The sequence below is a fragment of the Spermophilus citellus genome, assembly GCF_964194105.1.
Source record: "Spermophilus citellus genome assembly, chromosome: 13".
Classification (NCBI taxonomy): domain Eukaryota; kingdom Metazoa; phylum Chordata; class Mammalia; order Rodentia; family Sciuridae; genus Spermophilus; species Spermophilus citellus.
Window position 1 is genome coordinate 86,552,171 of NC_138193.1, and position 24,911 is coordinate 86,577,081.

A 24,911-nucleotide genomic window follows, 5' to 3' on the forward strand; every position below is an offset into this window, starting at 1 on the left:
GGGGATGTCTCTCTCTCTCTGCTCTAAACTCTCTCCAAGGAAGAAAACACTATCTAGAGCCTCCAATTTTTGCTGTAATCTTTTCATATATCATGCCTAGCATTTAATCAAAACTTACAAGATAGATTATAAGATCAGACTAATGACTGAAAAAACAGAGGGAAAAAGACAAAAGTAATTCAGATTTTAGAGTTCACATGGATAGACTTTAAAATGACTTTTATTAATATGTTTAAATGATAAACATTTCTCTAATTTTTAAAAATCCCTGTATATTTCATCACAATGAAAATAGAAATTTAAAAAAAATGAATTGAGAAAGATGTGAAAGAAGTGAGGAATTGCAAGTTAGGGAAAATGTTTCACATTTTGATGGCGGTGGTTTCACTGATACATGCTTCTGTCAAAACACAAATAGTGTATTTGAACTAAGTACCGTTTATTATATGATTCCTCAATCAAGTTTTGAACTCAATTTTAAAAACTGAATTTGAAATAGAAAAATCAGAAATCAAATACTTGTAAATGTTGATTCAGAATTAATTCAATCTTGAAGCAGGCCTACCATGACAGAGGAAATATGTCAATTAGACAGCTGGAGGATATCAAAGGGATAAGATGCTCTCTTTCTTTCTCTCTTGCCCCCTCAGTCAGAATGATCGGTTCTCATCATTGCAGGTTTCCATCTCAGTTTACTCTTCCCACAGTCAAGATAAAATAAAGATGACAGAAAACAAGCGACTTCTAGCTCCACTCCTTGTTAGAACTCTGCTTCCTGCCCACCTTGGTCCTGATCCCTATGGCTCTCCTAGTTGGTGGCTTTTAGCTGGACACTTGCCTTTTTGTTTAATGCAATTCCTATGGCACCCTTAGTAAATATTTGCAAGGACCTTGGGTCCCTATCCTGACTCTTGGCTTGTACCCAGCATTGTTCCCACTTCTCTGCCTAATTCTGATCCCATTACCATCCTAAACATTTCCTCTTGCCCAGTGTTCAGTTGGTTTCTGCTTTCTTAGTACCCTCCAATGCTACAGTCTATGACGTAGGATGACAGAAACTTTCAGGATTATTGGCCCTTTAGCCAACATGTCTCAGACTACAAAATAAATATTAAAATCTAAGTCATTGCTTCAGACATCTGTTAAGATTTCAAGTTTGCATAGGAAAATAAGACTTTATTTCAAACATAAACTCTAGAGTTTTAGAATAAAAACAGCCAAGCTATTTCTCAGAACAGGAAGAACCATTTTTTCAAAAGTTAAAAAGTGTACCAGAATTTCAAAGCACAGTGATAATGCATTACCAATACCAAGACTCTCAGTCCAAACAGACAATGTTGCCTACCAAAGCAGTTTATCATTTGTATCATCAGAAACAATGAAATTTCCCTCTATTTTTTTAAATCCTCCTCTTTTCTATTATGCTTTTATTCTCTTGCATTTTGTAGTTTCTGGACTTGTCACCATATACCTCTTCCCAATGACCTCCCTTTTGAGTGGTTATGATATGGAATTTGCAACTCTATCATCAGTTACATATCTCTTGAATGTAACTTTTGCTCTATCTTGTCTAAGTTTTAAGACTTCAGACTAAACCAAACCACTGTAATTCCTTTTCTAGTATCTAACAAAATAATGAGGGAAATGGAAAGCCTAAAATCTAGAGGAGAAACTATTGATAGCCACAAAACAAATAAATAGGGTTATGTTAATACAAACAAAACAAAACAAAAACAAAAAAACTTCAAAATCTGACTAGAAGATTGTGAAATGAAACAGAGAAGTTGCACAGTTTTATCCCTACCCCCGCCCCCAGAGGTGGCACTGATTTGAGGAAATCAAGTCTGGAGAGAAGCCAACTTAGTCATCATCTTTTCCTTTTCAAATACCATGTTGGTGAAGGAGATGCTGGAGGGGGAAAGGTAGTGAAACAGGGACTAGCTCTGCAAAAAAGAAAGCTCCACAGCTCTACCATCCAAGGGCCCAGGCTGCCTTCCCACAGTTGAGGAGAACATCTCTCAAGCAGGTCTGAACATAGGACTGGAACAATAAGCAGCACCCATGTTATTTTACAAAGTCAAAGTAGCCCAGCTGGGCTCTCTCCTTCTGTTGTCATGCTCTTGATTTATAGAAGCAGTGGATAGAACAAAAGGAGACTCACTCATTGATCTCCAGCTTTTAGGGCACAGACGATTACAGATAATGTGAACAAAAAGTAACCCTCAGTTCATCAGAGCAAAGAGAAGGTCTGGACAGAACCAGATAAACACACATGAGAAAAAAAATGGTATGGCAATTATATAAATTTTATGTGATAAAGGAGGAAAAAAGTAAAGGAAAGATAAAGAACTAAATAACAAGAAAACACTAAGAGTCAAAAGAAAATTGTTTTGCTATATAGAAAAGGTTAATAAGTACATGGTCTGGATAAAACAAGATCTAAAGTCCTGATGATAACAACATTCCAAGATAGGAAAAGTAACTGAAGCCCCAAACAATATCACTAAAAATTAATATTTTAGAAACAATAAGAAACATAAATTACTGACATAGAAGAAGGTCCTTAACTAATCATGATCAGTAAAGTTTTTTAAAAAGAGACATCAAAGCATTTAGAGATGAACTTCCAATAGATATGGAAGAAAGACCAACACGACCTAACAAAAGAATAATTGTTGTCCTCAAAGTAACAAACCCAACAAGAAAACATGACTCCAAACATATAAATACAAGAGACCTTCCCTGAAACTGTTGGAAAAACTACTCTGAATATGAAGCTCTTTTTTTCCTGTTTTCCAGAAAAGTTTAATACCAAACACTACACTGAGCATAGTTCAAATGCACTAAAATTCAAAGATAAATAAGCCTTCAAGTAAGCAATCAGAAAATAAATCATGTACAGTGGGGAGAAATGTTTGACTTGTTCATAACAGTAGTAAATTCCAAAGACAATGGAGCAACACTCACAATGTCTGAAGAAAAGAAGGTGTGGTCCAAGAATGAAGCACCCAGCCAAGATGCCATTTGACTAGACAAACAGCAAATAGGCTTCTTTAAACCTGATAGAATCCAAGAAGTATAATATCCATGATCACTGCTTGGCTGTGAAACATTAAAATACAAATCAAAACAAAGAACATGGACATTTAAAAAAAAATCCAAGCTCTAAAATCTGATAAAAATTAAATCCACTTAAACATTGAGCTAAATAATTAAATAATTGAACAAAGAGGATTATGGTTGTAGAAAAATGTAAATGGCATATTTCTAAAAATGTACTAACCAAATATGGGGAAGAAGGAATGAGAGAAAGTTTGAGAATGCTATGTAAGATGGATATTTATAGCTTAAAATTTTTCTGATTATTGCTTTTGAAACATTTTTTATTCTGACAGGAAACTTAGTAAACAATATATCTTGTTCAAAAGGACATTTATTTGAAGTTCAGCAAGTCTTGGATTCTTTTTCTATTATTAATTTTAAGTACAAGCATACTTTTTTCATTAAAGTGTCTTCTATAATAAGGTTCATCTTAATAAAAGTATTTTTAATTGATCTGTATATATATACATAAAATGATGGACTCTAAAATGCTATTCGTGATATCATGATATGATATTAACAATGGTTTCTTTTCTGGGTGATTAAGATTTGGGGTAGCTGAGGATATAGCTCGGTTGGTAGAATACTTGCCTCGCATGCACAAGGCCCTGGGTTCAATCCCCAGCACCACAAAAAAAAAGATTTGGGGTGAATTTTTTCATCTTCTTTATACTTTCCTCTATTTTTAGGTTTATTATAGTGTGTACAATAAGTAACACTATTTTTTCTACAAAAAGTAACACTGGTTTTTAAAGCATAAAAATATACCCATATGATAAATATTTACTATCAGAAAGTAAAAACAAATAATTTTTATTTTATACATTCCTGTATTATTTAAATTAAAAAATACATTGTTAAACTACTTTCTAGTTTTCTTTTTCATTGTTTTGGTTTGGTGGGAAATTTCTTATTCGATATTTCTCTATGGTTTTGTGGGATTTGATAGGAAAAAAAATGTTGTCCAGCCGTAGTTGACATAGGGATTCATATAGTAGGAAAAAGAAGCAACCTCTGTAAATTACTAACAATCAGTTGAAGATATGCTACCTTGCTTACATTAGCGGGAAGAAAAAAAATGGGTTTATATAACTGATGTCTGAAAGAACATCATTGTATTATAAACTAAATTGTAATTGGGCACATAAAGGGAATAAATTCTTTCACTGAACAGGTACACTACATAATAAGCACTTCCAAACACTTTGCCCCCTCATGAACCCAGTCCCTTCCCCTAAAAAGAAAACATTTATAGGCATCAAAAATTTACCACAGTCTGTGCAAAAAGAAGTGCCAATCACAGATGAAATTTAAGTATGTGCTTGTAGTTAACATAATGTGAATTTCTCTTAAAAAACATTGACCAAAAAAAAAGTGTGGGAAGAATAATAGATGTATCCAAGATGAGTTAAGTGAGCTCTCAAAATTAAATAAAAGCTCTCAGATTTAAGAGTTAAAGGGAAAACCCATTTTAACTGTTCTAAGGCACAGTAAGATAATTATGAATGAATACAATTAATTGAATATTTCAATACGCTCATAGAGAGGGATTTGAATGTTTCCAACAAAAAGAAATAATAAACATGTAAGGTAATAAATCTGCCAGGTACCCTGATCTGATCATATATTGTATACATATATTGAAATGCCATAATACTGTACCCCATGAATATGTACAATTGCTGAGTCAATTAAAAATGTTTTAAAAATATGTGGTGTCAGATGTTGGCTCCTGTAAATGTGTGTCATTTCCGCATACCAACTTAGAGTAGCATATCTTCAGTAGCATATCTTCAGGTTCGAGTTGTGAATTTACACACATGTGTGTTAGGAACTGAAAGCTCTCATCTGTACTTTATTTACACCATACTTTATCTCCCCTCACCTTGGTATTTGGTTTTCCATCATTTTGGAAATTTGATTAGTTAAGGTTTTTTATGTTGTTGGAACAGTTTTAGAAGGCAGAGAAGAAAACAGCTGGTCCGTTTGGTGGCTAGACCAGTCAATAAAATTGTCAAAATAATTGTTTTCTTGCGAAGTATAGTGCAGTGCCAAGAGAGCAACTAAGACGTCAAAAGTGCTTCACATCAGGAATCTCTGGATCCTGAGAGTTTGTTTACCACATCCTTAGAAGAGCTCAGGAATGCAGCTTAGAGTCAAGCAGCCCTGCTTCTTCTCTGGGAGGTGGTACACTGCGTTCCTCTGCATAGATGGGGCGTTTCATGTTTTCTCCTTCACGTACAATCACAGCTCTACCACCCAGATAGGGACACCCAAGAGGCAAGTCTCAGATGCCCAACAGTTACAGAGATTCTGCAGGAAGCAATTTAACTACCACAAAAATGTCCTTGGGCCTCTTCCTGGAGGAGCCTGCCAACCCCTGAGATATGGTTTTTCATCCCCCTGGGCTCCCAGCTTCCTAAATCGGATTCCTCACCCGCCTGTCTTCTCATTAGATGACAGTACTTTTCCTAGTTCTCTCTTTCTTTCCTTCTCTCTTTTTCTGATCCTCCAACCGTGCAACTGAACTCTTCTCATTCCAATGCCCCAGCATCTCATTTTTAAAGTGGGAACTGCTTTGCTTTTAATTTCTTCCCATTCATTCCTTTCCAAAAAAAAAACATGAAATCAAAAAGAAGCCTTATGCAGAGAAAAATTCATACACATCTGAACAAGTTTCAAACTCAGGTATTAACCTGAGAAATCAGAAGGGCCTTTTCTTTAACAAACAACCCAATATTGAGATAAATAACTTGCAGGGAAACCTAGTAGTTATGTTCCTAAATTTTGTCATGTGACACATGTCCAAATAGGAAATATCTTTAGAAACACATCCTCCGATGTTCTGTATATAAACCCATGCAGTTGTTTTAGGATAAATAAGATATAACTTTCTAGATGTAAGAGAAAATATCAAATGTTACCAAGACCTAGAGATCAAAGTGGAACCCAGCCCCAAAACATCACTTGGGGAGTGAAAAGAGAGAAGTTGTTTTGGGTTTTGAGTAGGGGTCGACAAACATTTTTTATTAAAGGTCAGAGGGCACATATTTTAGGTTTGGAGGTTCATAAGGTCCTTAGCACAGCCACTCAGCCTGCCATCGTCATACACAAACAGCCCTAGCCAAGTGAATGAGCACAGCTCCGTCTCATGAGAACTATGGACACTGAAAATTGACCCTGATTCAGTTTTCACGTGTCGTGGCATGCCCTTCTTCTAATGTCATCTAACCACTTAAAAATCCAAAAGCCATTCTTGACTCATGGGTGGAACAGGAAACAGGAGGTGGACTGGATTTGGCCAACTCTGTTTTAGAGGAAATTGCATACCAGAAAGAAGGTCAGTTTCCCCACCCCTCTTCGTTTTGTTGTATTTAAATAAAATAATGCATTCGAGGTAACAGCTCAGTGCTTGGTACATGCATGTGTCCTGTAGATGATCTTTATAATATTATTAATTTTAACCAACATTTCTCATTATCCATAACATTATTTTAATTTTTTTTTTAGTTGTAGATGGACACATACCTTTATCTTATTTATTTGTTTTTATGTTACTGAGGATCAAACCCGGTGTCTCACACATACTAGGCAAGCATTCTGTCACTGAGCCCCAGCCCCAGCCCTCCATAAGCATTTTTAAAGCACTAAATTACTACTGTTATTCTTGATGTTATTTACTAAAGTTCACATAGACTATTAATTGGACGAGCACTAGACTCTGGGCTGTAGACCTAAACACCCTCTTAAAAACCTCTCTCCATTTTAACAGTGACTGTCAAACTATTTCTGATAAAGATTTGCAGGGAAGCTGGGCAGACAGACGTGCTAGTTTAGTCTGTTTTCTGTTGCTAACCAAACACTTGAGACTGGATAGTTTACAAAGAACAGAGGTTAATTTAGCTCACAGTTCTGGAAGCTGGGAAGTTCAAGACCATAATGGAGGCATTTGCTTAACTCTGGTGAGTGCCGTCCTGCGGCAACACGACCTGGGAGGACATCACATGGAGAGGCAAGCATGCCAGAGCACGCTCACTTTTATAACAAAGCCACTGCCATGATAACCCCTTAACTCATTAATCCATGAATCCATAAATGAATTAATCCAGTAGGGACGGCTCTACCCTCATGACCCAATCACTTCTCAAAGGTCCCACCTCCAAACACCATAAACATAGGAATTTGGAGGTTAAGTTTTCAACATATACAAATCAGAGCACCTTCTATCCTCACTTTCTCATAGGTTATATTTCTTTTGAAGCAGGAGCTGCACCGCTTTAAAAAAACAAACAACAACAAAAACAAAAACATGATTCCCACCATGCTGTCATTAGGAATGAAATCAATAGCAAGCCAAGATCAGGGCCACATACCTAAATCTTTAAGAAATGAAAAAAAAAAAGAAAGAAAGAAAAAAAGAAAAGCTATGAGAAGTGAAGCAGTGGGTTTGGGATAAACCAGATAAACCAGGCAAATGGATAAGATTTCCTCCAGGAAACTCAGTTTAGAGAGATAGTAGGAAGGTCTTAACATACAGAATTGGTCCACAGCAAAATCAGTTTCCAAATCTTCTCTAACCTCATTTCCCCTTTCCCTACATTACATAAGCACAGCCACCTGCTTCACTTACATGAGATAGGCCGGGTTGCATCAATTTTATCCCATGCATTCTTGGAGTACCTACATTCTTGGAGTACCTACTCCTTACCGTTCCAGAGATAACCATGGAATATGTCATCCCACTCTAGAATTTGCATCTGGAAAAGATGAAACTTTGAGAGAGGTCATTATTAATCCAAAGAATTTTGGAGAATTTCCTGTCCCTTTGTCTCTGATTTTTCAGATTCCAGTTTATTGCTCACGTGAAAATAATTTCATTCTCTGGACCCAGAAATGTGAGGTATCAGGAGGGGAGTATGAACATTTGGATCAAAGTAAACAGACAGGCTCATTTTTTGACAAGCTAAATGGAATATTAGTGACCGAATTATTTTGAAAAGCTCTTCACAAAACTGAATTTATCTACAGGGTGGTATTCGGAAACTACCTTTTGGCTTATAGTTTAACTAGGCTCCCATCTCCCCCCCCTTCTGTATCATTTTGGATCCACTGCTTCTGTGTAACCAATTCTCACACTTAAAGTATAAAACTAAAAAAATCTAACCTTCTTCCATTTATAAAAATTAGTCCTTCACCTGAGGAAGGATTTATGGTTTTTGAGTCACAGAAAAGCCGACACCCTCCAGTACTTAGAAGCAGCACCACAAAAAGAAAAAAGAATGAAAACATCAGCGAATAAATTTCCCTTTCTGCACAGATCTGAAGGTGAGATAGTTCTCATGTCTGCCAAGGGACTTCCGGCTCTGACAAGTTGAATCAGCATGCTGAAAATTGTTCTCGATAGTTTTTGAATCGCATGTGGTACCTAGAAGAAAATGAACTGGGTCAGGCTGACTTTCGCAAGGTGCCTTGGGATTTCAAGAGATAAAGGAGAACTCATAGCACTCACTGTAAGTCTTTATAGCCTTCGTGTTCATCTATGATGTGAAGGAAAACTACCACAGATATCCAAGATAGAATTCACCATTTCTTGCCTTTCTTAACTTCTATTACAGCCATGGGAAGGCACTGTTCAGATCTCCCCATGAAAAAAATATTTGCTTAACTTGTGGTGATCATTCCATTTTGTATATGTATGTTTTAGATTTTTCAGTGCTGTGACTAAAGGATCTGACCAGAACAACTGTAAAGAAGGAAAGTTTTATTTAGGGGCTCACAGTTTCAGAGGTCTTAGTCCATTGAAGACCAGCTCCATTCCGCCAGGCTCAAGGTGAGGCAGAAAGAACATCATGGTGGAAGAGGGTGGAGGAGAAAAGCAGGAAGCAGAGACAAAGTCCACTCTCCAGATACAAAATATATACCCCATAGCCACACCCGCCCCCAATGCTACCTCCTCCAGCCATACCCCACCTGCTTCCAGTTACCACTCAGTTAATCCCATCGGGGATTAATCCATTGATTAGGTTAAGGCTATGGCCCAATCATTTCTCCTCCAAACCTTCTTGCATTGTCTCACATGAGAGCTTTTGGGGGACACCAAATTTAAACCATAACAATGTATATAAAACATCATATTGTATACCTTAAGTACATGCAATATATAAATAATAAGAAAGAGAATCTATAGTGGGATGTACAGTTATCTGCCAGTCTACAGCTGCCACAGTTTGGGGTCTGTTGCTGCATTTCTACCAAGGCTATGCTTCTCTGAGCTACTTCTAGCTAATGACTGAGCACAGGTTAGTAAGCAGAGATAGAGAGCCTACTAAAGCTAGATGGTTTGCCCAATGGAGGAATTCCTCAAATGGAAAAATCAGTTTCCAAATCTTCTCGAACCTCATTTCCCCATCCACCTAGCCAAGACTTTTCAGAGATGCCTTGAGATCCACCTGTTCAACTCTTTTTCCTTCCTACTCTCCCTTCATGAATGCCAGATCTGCAACAAGGTCTGAGGCTCTTCTCACCTATATCTGACCCTCTCCCCTGTATCCCTCACAAGTGCCAGTCCCCAGTAGACAGCTTGCACTTCTAATTCCGTCTCAGAGTCTGCTTGCTAGAGGACCTAAACAGAGGCAATAAGGAAGGACAACCCTTTGTTTTATTTTCCTTTATCCCATGGCTAAGGTCTTCTCTGTACACTGCCTCGTCTTTCCAAACTGCCCAGGCTCTCCCCTTAAGCAGCAGCTGTGGCCCTGGCAGTGTTTACCCGTGGCAGTCATGTGTCTTTTGCCATTTACTTTCCCAACAGAAACACCAAGCCTAAGCAGACTGGAAACACAAATGTATCTTTAATGAATCGAAAGTAAATATGAAAAGCCAAGGAGGTGCTGAGATATTAGGGCAAAGTCCACCCCAACTGGAGATTTGAGAGGTGTGTGTGTGTGTGTGTGTGTGTGTGTGTGTGTGTGTGTGTGTTTATTCTCACTGGGAGGAGGAAACAGCAAACATCTCAAAATTAAAAATATCATACTCCTTCTAATTTTAATAAAAATTAATAGAAATGCATCATTTCAATTCCCTTCCCTATCCCTACATTGCCAGAGCACTTAACAAGTAGCAGAACTGATTCACTTGTTCTGTTTCCCTCTCTAGCTTCACAAATCAGTTAAATAGTCAAAGTCGGTGGCAGAGGGTAGACGGTTCTGGGGAAATAAATATGAATGAGTTGAATAAGTCACCAACCCTTCAATCAATGTTTGATCAAGTGGTTGCTACAATTTAAAATAATTGTCCTGTTTTAAGTTTTCCAAGTTAGTTATAGTTTTGCACTTCATTTTAATTGCTTAAATGAGAAGAACCTAGGAAATCACATAAGACAGCAAGTAAAAAGTAAATAGCTGGTTGTGACCAAGTTGCCCACCTGGAGGCAAGCAGAAAGATGGAAAGTTTCTGAGAATTTCTTGCACCAATGGATTCTAAGGTCAGAAATTATTATTTTTTAATTGAAACACAGACCTAATCCCATCCTTTTACATGCACTAGGTATATGAATTCTGTTCACTTTGGCTTGAAGCTTTTAAGATGAGTTACCCCACCAAATCCTATTTGTCTACCCCATAGAGATTTCATTCTCAGAGAAGCAGAAACACTGAGTCCATTCAATTCCTTCCCCTGAGTGTCTGTCTGTCTCTCTCTCTTTCTCTCTTTCATTCCCTCCCACTTTCTCTCCTCCCTCTACTTTCTCTTGCACTATTTTTCCAAAGCCCACAAAAACACACTTAGGGGCAGTGATTGGGTGGGTTGGGAGTTACACTATCAGCACTAGCAATTCTTTAAGGTTTTTCATCACCTTCGACCTACCGATCCCTACCTTTCACCAATAAAAAGGTGGAGAATCTGTATTAAATTATCTGGACCAAGTATTGTAACAAATGTGCACACCCCGCCTTCCCTGCTTCCTTCCATCTGCATATGGCCTAAACAGCTGACTGAGACAGTCTTTCATCTTTAATCTAATCAACTCACTTTCCCATGGGAAACAACCAATGAAGTTCAAACCTATGTACCAAACTCTTTCTAGACCCAGGCAGCTCATCACATCTGACATTAAAAAAAAAATCCATCAAAGTGGCTGCTGTGAGTCACTAAGGACAAACAGCATTCCTAAAAGAAATGAACACAGCTAGCAGAAACATGTTCATGCTTACTTTGAAAATCCTGTAGGTCCCTGTAGACCTGAATGGTATTTAGGCCTGAATTTTCTACATCTCTAGGATACCTTCTATTTTCTGTTCAATTTCCTGTAAACAAAACTACCTCTTCTCCATTTTTATTATAGTAAACTAGCATCAGAATACTTCTATTATTTGGCATGTTCCTTAACAATTTTGCAATTAAGAGCCCAGGAGTACTTAACTATAATTTTCTCCAAACCACTGGCCTCCAATCTGGGGGTCATGACAAGTATATAATTTCACAACTTAGTACACACACACACACACACACACACACACACATGCCAAAACAAATAGTCAATCAAAGAGCAGACTAAGGAAAGAAGACATGACAACTAAATGTAAAGCAGTATCCAGGATGCGATATTCTGGAACATAAAGAAAACACACCTAAGGAACTCAGAAGAGCATGAACACAATAGTAATGTATCAATATTGGTTCATTAGAATGAAAAATGTTCCGTAGACATGTATGATATTACTAACAGAGGAAATGAGGTGTGGTTATATAGATAAGAACTCTCTATCCTATCTGTGCATATTTTGCATATCTAAAAGATATTTTTTAAGTTTATTAAGACAACACCACCAAAAAGGTGGCAGCAAAAACTGGAGGGACTGTGGTGACAGTGGCTATTTCTACCTAACCCCCATTTCCTCCAATGTGAGATGCTGGTGACAAATCAGTCTCTTTGGCAATCACACAAAAGGAGTAAAAAGCTGCAAGATGGTGAAGACAAAGCACTTTGGACTTGCTAACTGACTAACGTAAAGTGGTGATTTTAAGCCGAGTCTCACAGTTCACTGTTCTCCATCCAGGTCCACGGGGAGGCAATGAGCTTTGTGAAATTTACACAGCAATCTGAACCGAATCCAAATCATCAATTGCCAATGAACCTACCCAAAATCAGACAGGAAATTCAAACCAGAACCTTTTCCCGTTTTAAGAGAGGTACAGTTTTGCCTTTTCTTTCTTTCTTTCTGTCCTGAAGTGGGTAATGAAACATATGAATCAGATGGAAGGAATAAAACTTGGGATAGAATGGCACAAAACCAAACAAATCCTTGGAGCCGAAGAAAATCCTGGCTGTGATCGGAATTCAGGCATTTCCAACTCGCAGCTGAATGAAGCAAACAAACCTCAAAGCCAAAGGTATGGGCATGAAACTTCATAAAGGAATGTGTGGGGATGCAAGTGTTCTTGAGCATGTACTGATTAATTTTCCAAAACTCCACAGAGCTCAGTTTTTCAGGTCAGCTGAAATTTGAATTGGTGCAGACTAAGGGCTCAACCCATATGGATATTATGAAAGCCTTCCCTTTTATTAAGTAGGTTCACCCCCACCCCCACCCTAGGTCACTGGCTGCCTGTTCTTTGGATCTTGTGAGAAAGTTCTTCTAGCCCCTGGATTTAGTGGAAGATAGTTCTGACCCTTGAGTGTACTTTTGCCTAAGGGAGCCCAGGGTTCCTTAAGCATCCTGCCTAAATTTAGTGCTTTTCAGATGCTTTTTCTGGAAGGGAAATTCTTGTATGAAAAATAATCTTTGGAATCTCAATACGGAATCAATTAAAATCAGAGCTGCTCCGAATAGTGATGAAGAAAAGATCAGAATCACTCACCTTATTGACCATGTTAGGGTTTATACTTAAGTGTACAAAACTATCGTCATTTATGAGAACACATTTTAAAACCTGTGCTTAGTATTTAGTTGATCAGTTCAGAGAATAGATTTTTTGTTGTTATACATTATATTAATATCATAACTCTACTCCATATGTGTAGATGATGGACATAGTTCCTCATCCCAGGGAACCCCAGGAACTAGAGTGTTTCTAAACAGACTTAAGGTTGAGAAGAGGAAATGTCTTAAGATGAAAACTGAATGCCCATCCTCCTTCTCTTCCTGAAAACACAGAACTGCCACATACTGCAGCTGCCCCTGCAGGTCAATTGGGAGCAGGGGACTGGCCAAAGAAAGATCAATGGAAATAATATGTATCTCTTCCAGACCTGGTCTCTAAAGTGTCTCATGCAATATCCATTTTTTTTTCTCTTTCTTATCCACATACTGGAAGATATGAACTCACAAGATAAGGTAGACTAGATGCCTGAGCTTCTATTTCAGTAAAAGTGATCCAAGAAAGCCATCACACTGTGCCATGAATAAAAAATAAAACTTTCCTGGGTTAAATCACTGAGATTTAAGGGATTATTCATTACCACAACAAGACAGATTATTTTGATGGATGCAGAAGACATGGACTTTTTAAAGTTATTTAATTTTTATTTTAATAAATTTTACATCATGTTTAAAGGGCTAATTTTAGCCTGAGTCTTCTCAATACCATAGATTCCTTTTTAAAAGCATTCCTAGAAAAATGTTTTCATTCACAAAGAATTGGCATTCTTTATCCAAACACATAAGGTTTATGCTACCTATATTATCCTTTTTGCCCTAGATACCAGAAATCTTAGGAAAAAACTAAAAGTTTAATCAGAATAATTGTTTTTTTCCCTCTAAGCTAACATATTTTTTTGCTGATTGTTTACATGGGTTTGATTTGTCTTTCTTAATACTTTGATTTTTTAAATTAATTGAACAACTTGATCCATTTTGAAAAAATGTGGTGTAAAGAAACAAATCTTTCAAGAAAAGCGACACTGACAAAGTAAAAAAAAAAAATCAGGAACTTTCTTTAAAATAACATTTAGTTTGTGTGATGTTAAGTTACCGATCAATATGTCTCTCTCTTTTTTTAAAAAATATTTTTTTTTTTAGTTGTAGATGGATACAGTACCTTTATTTTATTTTTTTATTTTTGTGTGGTGCCAGGGATTGAACCCAACGCCTCATGTATACTAAGCAAGTGCTCCTCCCCTGAGCCACAGCTCTGGCCCTTCAATGTGTCTCTTTAAGTTGATGTCACATCACAATTCTATGGAGATGTTTGGTGCAGCACTAAGGTTTACAAGAACAGCTGCTTATCTCAGAGAAATTAAAAAATGATCTGTGTGCTTCAGTTGATGACAGAGTGCGTGACCAATATTAAGGAATACCAACCTATTTATAAGGAACTGTTTCCTTCTATGGTCCAAACACATGAAGGATATGGGTGACAAAAGAATTTCCATTTTGTAAAAAACAGAATCAGATTTTTAAAAAGAGAATTCAGTTCAAGCACTCTAATTTTTTTTCTACCAAAGGCTAAAGAATCCTCCCTGATTGTAAACTTGATGTCAAGCTCACCAAGAATTTTCTTTGCAGCAATCATATTATACATATTATATTATATAACAGTCTTCCTTTCTGGTGACCAGATGAATAAAAGCTGTTTTATAGCAGGTGCCCCTTCCACCTGCTGGAGAATGGTTCCAATGAACCATCCACCTCACAAACACAGAATGGCAACAGAATGCAGCCTTGGTCCCCTGACCTGGCAGGCACTGGTTTCACAATCTGGAAGGAGTCATAAATGTGTACACCCAGCAGGAACACACTGCACTCCCTTCTTTCTGTATGCCAAGGCCGTGTTTTATTTTTAAATGTCAACCAGGCAGACGAAGAGCTCAAGTAAACAAAGGCATTTAACACCTCTAAACCATAGGTTTTTTTCCTCTGTAAAATGGAGATAATCAAATACAAAATTAGTATACACATGGGATTAGTTAAGATCACAGACTTTTTTTTTTCTGTAGATTTGCAATGGCTTTAGAGGCTAGCTTCCACACAGTCTTGCAAACTGAGCTACAGAAGTTCTCCGAAGTCTTCACTGGGGCTGCTGGGGAGCAGGATTGGGATCCCCAATGATAAGAGCTCCATACTCATCTGTTCAATCTATGCTTCAAATTTCCCCTTAAAGGACGATTCTGATACCCAAAACATTTAAAACCCCTTAAAATGTACAGTGGTCACATGGCTAGGTTTCAAACTACCTATGCCACTTAAACGACTCACAAGTCAGTTACCCCAGTCTACCCTCACTTTTCTAGTTATAAAGTAGGGGTAATTATAAAAACTTGTTCCTATACATCAGAGGGCCAATGTGATGAAAAATGGTCAAATAAGCCAGTAGATGTGTAAACACTATCTGAACATAAGGTGCTATGGAATAAAGGGTCATATTAGCATTATTTGTTATCTAATATCGGCAGTTTAATTATGACACTAGTGCTGGAAATAGGGGAACATAGCAAATTCCAGACAGATGTGAATCATGATCTATTCTTTCTGAATGGTATCTCACAGTCGGGCAGTGTAAGGACCTTGGAAGGTTCATGCACAATGCTGTACCTCCTCTGACCAGCCTCCTGGCACTGGGCTGAACTGACATAAGTGAGCAATGGGTTGCTATGGTCTAAGTGTTCATGAACCTCCAAAATTCATGTTGAAGTCAAATCCTCAGACTATTGGAAATTGACTGGGTCATGAGGGTGAAGCCCTCATAAATGGGATTAGTGGTCTTTTGAGAAAGCACTAAGGGAGCTATTTTGTCCCTTCTGTCATTTGGAGATGCAGCAACAAGACATTGTGTATGAAAAATAGACCCTCACCAGATACTGAACCTGCTGGTACCTTGATCTTTTACTTCTCAGCCTCTGGAATTGTGAGAAATGAAGCTTTGTTGTTTATAAACATCCTAGCATTAGTAGCTTGTTATAGCAGCTCAAGAAGAAAGAAAGGGGTGAATTCAAGTAGCTTCCCCATTGTGAGCATGTGGGGAAATTCTGACATAGGACAACTGTTTTGAGCAGTGGTTACGAGGTCCTCCAGCCTCAAGGAGTGCCTCTGAGTTCTTATCCTGACAAAGGATCAAAAACAATTGAGTAACTCCAGATTTGGCAGGTGGGATCAATATGCTCTGGCAGCAGCTGGTGGGAGGCAGCTTTGGTACTGAATGAGGCATAGGATAGAGATTCTAGAACAAGATGAGAACTGTTTTTATTCTGGAGTCAGATATCCTCATCACTGGCTGGTAGAGTATGATGGGTGATCACTTGCTTTCATACTTCCCTTAAGAAGTGAGGGGAGAGGTGCTGCCAGTGCATAGCAGAGCAGCATGTAGGTATGGAACCCACATGCAAGTGCTAGGTGTGAGCTGTGAGCTTCCAGCAGAGGCCTTCAGAGGTCTGAGCACCAACAATGCAGTGTGGGAGCCTCAGTCCCCCCCCCCCCCCCCCGTCCCGGTGAAACACACATAATAACTGCACCTCTGTGTAAAGAACAGAAACCTCCAGAGTATCAGACTGAATTCCTGAGGCCCTTCCCAGTCTATCTGGGCCAGGTTTCCTCTCTGATCTTGTGTGAAGAATGATGAATAAGAAAGGCCGTCTTTGGATCTCTCAGCCACCTGGTGGGTGGAAGGCTGAGTCAGATATGATTTGGACAAATGAAGGATGAAACATTTCTTACATGTCCAAGATTATGGAGTAAATGCAAACCAATTACATGCATAGGTACTTTATTTACTTACTTTTGGTGGGGGGAAGGGGGGAATTGCATAGAATTTTCATCAGATTCATAAAGGTATCTATGGCCTGAAAAGAGTTCAAAGCTCCTGCTTTAGGAGATAGTTTGGGTTCCCTGAGAGAATGATTTGTGCACAAGTGATTTATTAAGAAAATGTTCCTCAAGGAGATTAGCAAGAGTGGGCAACACTGCCAGGAAGAGGAGGAAGCTGAGCAAGGGTAAGGTCACAGGTCAAGTCCTACAGAGGGGTAGCCTTGCCTGATCCTGCAAGGCACCTGGCTGGCAAGTCACATCCACCCTGTGCCCAAGGCATCATAGGCAAAAGGGATGGGCTTCCACACTTTCTTACTTTTAAGCCATCAATCAAGGACCAGGAAAGGGGTGTAGAGATGAACTCCCAAGCACTATGAGAAGAGAAGCTCTCTGCGTGGCCTCTGGGATCCTAAAATCAGTTACCCCTAAGAGCTTCGAATGTTGTGAATCAGAATTAGATGCACAACAAAGCAGTGAGGGAGTGTGTACTTGTGGGATCTGAGTGGGAGCCTCAATATTGTCTTCTACTCCCCCTGAGAGGGGGTGTCCTTAAAAATGTATAGTAACCAGAGGGTCAAGAATGCCAAGGAAAGAGGAGATCTACCAGAGAGCGGGGGTCTAGAAGAGGTAGACTATGGGTACCGCCCCAGAACAATGTGTCTGTAAGTCTAGCAGATGTTCTCAGGAATCTCTCTTCTAAAAATCTGTTGGTCTTTCCCTCACAAGAGCTTCCCATTTCTTCCTCCAAGTCCTGGGCTCTGGCCATTTTGCTGGCCCTTGCTTTCCCCTTCTGGTTCTCCCTCCTGCTCACAGCCCCTTTCCCAGCACTTCTCTCTTCCTGGGTCACCTTACCAGTACTTTTTCCTTCTACAATATAGAGATATAAGGTTCTTTATGTTTTATTCCTGGTCCAGCTAAGCTATGACCAGTGGGTCTCATTTTCATAACCAAACATACCCATATAAGGTGTGTTCTGAAGCAAAAAAAGTTCTCTCCCTGAGTCTGTAGTCTGCACTTCATGTGATTTTTTTCCTCCTCTCTATTACCTATGTAATAGATATGAGATTTGTGTGTGTATGCACACACACACACACACACACACACACACACACAGAGAAAATGAGGTCCAGAGAGATGGCAATTTGCCCAGGGTCTCTTAATTAATTGGTGATAGACTCAGAACAAGAACTCAAATTCTTATTTTTTTCTTCAGTATTCATTACCTCCTAACATACTGCCCCTAGAGTGTTCAAGCATTTTATATCAACAGTAATAAATATAAAGTAGATTTTTAGGGGAAGAAATTCAAGCTAAGTGCCAAATGCATTCCATAGGTACATGGATATTTTTTTCTGAATCTTGGGGGCTAAAGCACATGGTATAAATGTGTGAAAACAAATTGGTATACATTCCAAAATAAAGCAAAAGAACCCTTCTATATGGTGACAGATGATTCTACAGGGCTGCAGGGGACTGTTCAAAGGGACTATTAATTTTAAAACCTTATAACTTCAATAACTTTCTTCACTCAGTATTTTTTATTTTACTAGTTTCATCAGAAACATAAAATCATGGATCATAAAGTCGAAGAGCGTTTTAAGCAGGTAAACTGATTCACATTTCTTCCTTCAAACAGAGACGGGTATTCTTATCTCCATTGCCAAAGAAATCAGGTGAGGAACAGAAGTTCCTATATGGGCTGAAGGGCAACTTAAAGCCTACATTTCCTACTTCCTCATGCTCCAGAAGCCATATCTAATATGGTTCCTTACAGATTACATACTACTTTTCACATGCTGCTTTATGTATCCTCACACATAATAGGTCAATAATTACCTCATTTTACAGATAGGTCAACTGAAGCTTGGAGGCATGAAATAACTTGCCTAATCCCCCATTTCCCAGTTCATAACATGGTTATGACTAAACTTCAAATTCTCTACCTCCAGATTCTATACTCTTTATCACTCTGTCCAGGTGTTGTCAGTACTGGGACTGAGTTTTGTTGGCCCACTGGTTTGGAATATTATAGACAAAAAGAAAACTTCGCTAAACTGTGAGTTGCTGCAGGTAGGATCCTACCTTTATGTAACAGGAGGTCTTGGATGGTCAGGCAATGAGTCTCAAGAGCTTCTGGTGATTGGGTAATAATTCTATGCTACACTTTGTTCCAGTATCCTATTTCCCAGTGGAAAAGTCCCTGTCCCTGCCCTCCAGAATTTACAATCTTGTAAGATGGGAAGCAAAAAATGAAATGTGAAATATGGCAAGTGGTGCTATGGGAAAATTAAAGCAGAATAAGGGGACTTTGGAGAGAATGAGAGAGAAAGAGAGAGAGTGTGTATAAGAGGAATGTGAGTTCTGATAAATCTAAGGTGCTCAGGAAAGGTCATCATATAAGGCCACATTTGATAAGGTACCTAAAAAAAGTAAAGGAGCAAGTTTTATGGACATCAGGGAGAAGGTACTCTACATAGAGGAAACTTCAAATGCAAAGGCCCTAAGGTATGAGCTTGGTGGATCTGAAGAACAGGAAGGAGGCCAGTAGGTCTGGGAATGTTGAACAGCCATATACTTGCTTTTGCAGAGAATGGAAAAGAATCAGAAGAGAAAACATAGGTACAAATATTTGAAAGAAAGAATAATACAAGATGCTATAATTTGTATATTCTTGTTTTTCTAGAGGTTCATGTGTTGGAAGCCTGGTCTCCAGGGTGGAGCCCTGAGTCTCCCTTGGGCTTCCCCTATGGAGATGTGATTCCTTTCTCCTGTACGTGCTTCATTACCCACTATAGAGCTCCTGCTCTTCCAGGTTGTGTGGACTTTTAGTTTCCCAAAATATGAGCTATATGAATTTCTTTATAAAATATGCCAGCGTCAGGTATGTTGGTTTAATAATGCAGAATGGACTAACACACAAGGTCAAATTGTATATTCTAGAGATGCATAAATCAAGTACTATGGGATTGCAGAGGAAGTAAAGGAGGCTTAGAATCAGAGAGAGTCAGCACTTGATTCTCTCTTCCAAGATTTCCACTTTTATAACTGGAAAACAAACTGTTTTCAATTTTATCTTATGTGGGTTTCTGATGGAATCAGAATACTTTGGTTGGAGTGAGGGTGGGGAGGTTTAACCTTCCCAACTTGGTCTCACTTTTTCTCATCTCCAGCCACCGAGGTACCTGCATGGAACCCTAAGACACAACCTTCTGATGGCTGATCCCTGTCAGAGTCAGTCATTTTACAGAGAATCTGAGGTCCATAGAGGGAATCTTCTTCTAGGATCTAGAGGAGTGAAGTCCCTCTGGTCTTCTGTGCTAGTCCCTACAGCTGATGACCATGGATCCTGTGTCAGCCTTCAGTCTAGAGGTCCCCTCCTTCTGTGGACCTGAAGCCTGGCTGACCTTTCTCTGTACCCAAGGCCACCCCAGAACAGCTGCTTTTCTCTGCTCCTACTCTAGGCTGGATGTGACAGTGTGAGAGTTTCTGGGTAAGGTTTGTCCATCTCACCAGCAATAATTCCACTTGTGGGGTCAATGCATTCATCATTTGAAGGGTCTGTCTGAGACAGTTGGGACAAAGAGGTTATTGCTAAGATGTGTGTTTCAAATTAGATTTTGAGCTCAAAGTAAGACGTGAGTCTCGAAAATAGGATTTATTGGGAAAAATATACCTCTTGAACACACAGAGATTATGACTCTTGAGGTACCCTGTACCTTGTACGCTTATACCCTGAAAAGGCCCAATACTCTGACTTCATGTGTTTATACCTGATACACTTCTTTGCTTAAATCATCCTTTCCTCTTCCTCATACTTTTTCAATCAATCAACTGACCCTCTGTGTTCTGGTAGCACCTTCTCCATACATTTATTATAGCTCTCATTGCATTAGAAAAATGTGATTGCACAGCTTTTTCTCCCACTGACTCTGAGCTTCTCTGTGTATAAGAAATATGTCTTATTTGTATTAGATGCCTCAGCTGCCACTAACAACAATACTCATGGAACCAGCTACATGTGCTGATTGACAGGGTAATTCAGTATTGGCTGGAGTTATGAGAAATGAGGGTCTTTCTCAACCACAGACTTTTTGAGAAGTTGCCAACTAGTAATAAGTTACCATTCATTATCTGCTTGGTCAAATTGATAATTTGTTGAGAAATAAAATGACCGTGTGAATATCCTGTTATTGGTCATTCAAGTTTCTGGTGGACGGGGCCAGAACTCACCTTTGGTCTCTTTCAGTAACAAGGCTTCTTAAACATTCTTCTGTTTGTTCATCCACGCTGGATCTGTTCTGAGACAGACATGTTGCTATGGCCAACATAGCCAGTAATGACACATTCTCCCTAGTGCTGGCCACAGCCCCTGGTAACTGTCAGCCTTTCAGATATGACTGACAAGAGTGAAAAACAAAATCTGTGGGAAGAAAATATGAAATTAGGTCCCAGCTCTCATTCCCTCATTATGTAAAGATGATCTCATGCTTTCTGAGTGTTGTGTGGTGAATCTCATGTGATCTTGAGACAGAGAGGGCTTTCGAAAGGGAGAATGGATTTTTCTGAAAGACACATGGGCCTGGATAAGGAGGCCTTTGGTCAGTGAGCACTGAAAGACAAACTAAGATCCATTTCCCAAATTCACAGTGTACATCAAGGCTGAAGAAAAGAGTCAGTCCCTTTCAACAACTGCAACAGAACTGAAGCCACTTCATTTGCAGGAGTCTATAAAAACTAGATTATTCCAGCTCCATTTCCTTAAGCCAAGAGCAAAGCAACCTCAGTAATAGGAAATATCAGCTCTCACGTGTCCCTTAATCTCTGCCTTGTCACCTGAGACTTTTCAAATTTTGTGTTGATATAATACCACCCCCAACCCCATAACAGGTTGCCTGTCCAGTCACTTTTGGTCCCAACTTTATAGTCAAACATTCAAAATACAATCTTCTTGTGTTCAAGTAAGCGCATTTATTTAATCACATGGGATTTACCATGTTTATTGTCAAACAATTGGTACTTTCTTCCCAAATGCCTCCAGGATTTCCAGCTAGCTGAGGCAGCATTCACATTTCTCATAGAAATAGCAAGCAAGAGCACAAGAGAGAAATGTTTGTATCTTGCTGAAATGTGGAGTATCCAGGGTTATCACTGAAAGGCATTTGAGATGAGACCACAGAGAAAGGAGAATTCAAGGAACTATTTGGGAAGACAAATCACATTAAGGGTGTTTGTTTGGATTTCTAAAATTTCCCTTTCTCTGGCTTTATTTACATTTCATTAATATGAAGTTACTCAACCTGAGAAACATTTTTTTTCCTACATAGTTTACTCACTTGACTTTTATAAGCAGCCAGACAGCAAGATTGATCCTAAACAAGCTCTCGTTGATGTGAATAAGGCTCCCTATTTATTGAATTCAGAGAACTTAAAGTGAAAATGGTCCTTTAAATGTAATATTCCAAAATCACCAGAGTCCATGCCCCCTAAAGAAGCCAATAGCTTATGCACCTTCCCTTAGGAAGCTGATCAAGTTTGTTACCTATAAAACCAAGAAGGTGTATGATTGCTCTCAAGGGCAGGAGTTGAACTATGAGGTTTTAATTCCTAAACTGGATCCAATTCAATAAGCTTTAGCCCTGATCTTTTCCAATTTGTGTTAACTAAGTTCTAATTAAGCAAGGTTTGTTTTAATGAAGTCAGAAGCCAGGTCTTGCCTTTCCTACCTAGACATTCAATATTGCAGAGCTCTTTCTTAATTAAAGTGAAGAATTCCCTTTGGCTTCCACAGCCAGAATTTTCCATTTGTTCCACTCAGGATGCCAGTTGGCTTCCACATCCTGCAAACATGTGCCTCTGGCACAGCTGGACAATTTATGAACTTCTATGGGATTAAAAAGGTGCCATATCCTTGGGAAACATTCCTAATAACCTGAATTCCTATTTATTCTCTCCAGTGATCTATATTTTCCAAGTATCAATAAACAAGTGAGCAGTGGAGGCAGGGAACAGTAAGATGTCAGCACCCTGTTTCCAGAGAAATTGCCCTCTCTCTCTTTTTCTTTCTCTTCCCCCTCCCTCCCCACCCCATCTCTCTCTTTCCCTGCCTCTCTCTATTCCTCTTTCCCTCCATCCCTCTCCCCCGGTCTCCAGAGCCTGAACTCAATGAAAATTGATTTGGACAGGCTTCATTCAGAGCTCTGGCTCCTATTCTGGTACAGGGGGGCCACTTGAAAATACAGGAGAGAGGCACCCTGGGCTGTCCTTACAGCTGCCTAGGATGTGTGGAAGCACAAAGGTACACTTCCATTAGAGTTATGCAGGTCACCACAACTGGGACCAAAAAGACCCAGTGGTAGCTCCTGCCTTCCTTCTGACAATTGGGAGACTCTGAAAGACACTTTCACTATTCTGAGTCTTTGTTTTCTCATCTGCAAAGAGGGAATATATGCACGACTAGACCAGTGCTTCTCCAACTGTGATGAAGATAACCTCTCCCCCACACACACCCATTGTTGACTGATCTTTGGGGAAGTACAATAAATAATTTTCTAAATGCTTACCCTCGCTTTCTACATTTATTTCACCATGAACTGGTTAAAATGTATGGACCAGTGGTGGCCCATGGCCAACACCTTGAGGAGTAGTGAACTAAACAATACCTTAGGTTCTTCCCAATCCTCACAGTTTCCACTTCCCACAGCCAGCCTGCACCTCCACTAGGTTCGCCCAAGCACCCAAATGCTCAGCGTGGTGGCAAGGTCAAGATTACACTTCTGGAACGCCTTAATCTGTTGGGACTTCTATGGCAAAATATCATACACTAGGTGGCTAATAAACAACAGAAATTTATTTTTCATAGATCTGGATGATGGGAAATCCAAGATCAAAAGACCCATGATTTTGCTGTCTGGTGAGGGCTTATTTCCTGGTTCATAGTTAGCTATCTTGTCACTGTGGAGACCTCAGGGATGAGGGATGGCTATAGTGCTTCTTGTATAAAGACATTAACCCCATTCATTAGGACTGTATCCCGTTGCCCCAATCATGTCTTTAAGGCCCCCAATCCAAATACCATCATATTGAAGGTTAAAATATCAATTTATTAAATTGGGGGGAGGACAAATAGTCTTCAGTATGGAAAAAGCAAGAAATATTGAAATATTCGCTTGAACAACTAAAAGTATTTCTGTATCTGTATCTCCTTCTACCTGTCAATCTACAGTCTGGAATTCTTGCCCTACCACTTTTGGTATCAAGGGATCAAAACCAAATTTATTTAATTTTTCTGGCCTCAGTTTACTCACCTCTAAAATGAAAGTAATCATGATAAGGTCTTAGCAGTACTTTTGGTAAATGTTTATACTGCTATAACTTCAGATTTAGAGAAAAGTTGCTAGATAAGTATAAAGAATTCTTACTTTTTTTCAGATTCCTTCTTTTCCCACTTGCTTCATCATTCTATTCTTAACCCCCTCTACCTTTTTCTTTTCTGACTTATTTGAGATTAACATACATCCATCATGCCCCAGAAGATTATCATGATAATTAAAGGAATTGATACATGTGAAATACTCAAAATACTGCCTGGCATACACAGTAAAGCCTCAAAAAACATTAACTATTGTGCTTGATTTTCAAAGGTCTTTCCAGATATTAAAAAGTGACGTCAAACACTAGTCATTAGGAACTACCCAACACAGACTCTCCAACATGCTAGAGGGTCTACTCCTTTGGCTCTGTCCTGCTCAAAGATTTATGCCAAATTCATTTATTTTCAAATGTGTTGGATTTGACCAATGTAAAAATGTTTTCTATGTGTAGCTAGCTTCTAACACTGGTACTGAGCGTATCTGCTCTAAATTACTCTGTTATTAAATCAAAAGAACTTTGTTTTTTTGTTTTTTTACAAAATTGCTGTACTACTGTTAACATAGTATTAAACTGATGAGTAGTGATGAGGAGACCAAACCCTCACCCACTCTTTCAGTTCTTTGGGGAAAACAGAGGAACACTGATTTCCAGGAAATTCAAATACGACTCTTTGAACAAACTCCCCTAAGCATCTCAAATGCC